Here is a 390-nt window from a genome sequence, read left to right on the forward strand (position 1 = left end):
AAAATATAATTGTCAACATTTATGAAATGTTATTTCTTCCTCTTTCTTTTCACAGTAACAGAGTTTATTGTAGGTCATTTTAATATTATTCCGCACATTTTAATTTCAAATTGTCCTTTTTCCAAAATCCTTTTGTTTAACTGGCTGTTACTTTATTCTAAATGAGCAGACAGCCAATCACAAACTGGCTTTGCTAGAAATAAATGAAAACAACCTATAATAAACCCTGTGACTGTAAGAAGAAGCAATATGAAACAATACCTAATAATATTTTGTTGAGCTGAAATGTATTGGATTAGATAATGTTTACATCATATATCAGTGCTTCCCAACATTTGAACACATTTTGAGCATAAATCAAAGTCAAAAGTCAGCTTTATTGTCAAATAT

Source organism: Morone saxatilis, unplaced genomic scaffold (genome assembly GCF_004916995.1).
Source record: "Morone saxatilis isolate NCDOM2014 unplaced genomic scaffold, NCSU_SB_2.0 Contig21, whole genome shotgun sequence".
Taxonomy (NCBI): domain Eukaryota; kingdom Metazoa; phylum Chordata; class Actinopteri; family Moronidae; genus Morone; species Morone saxatilis.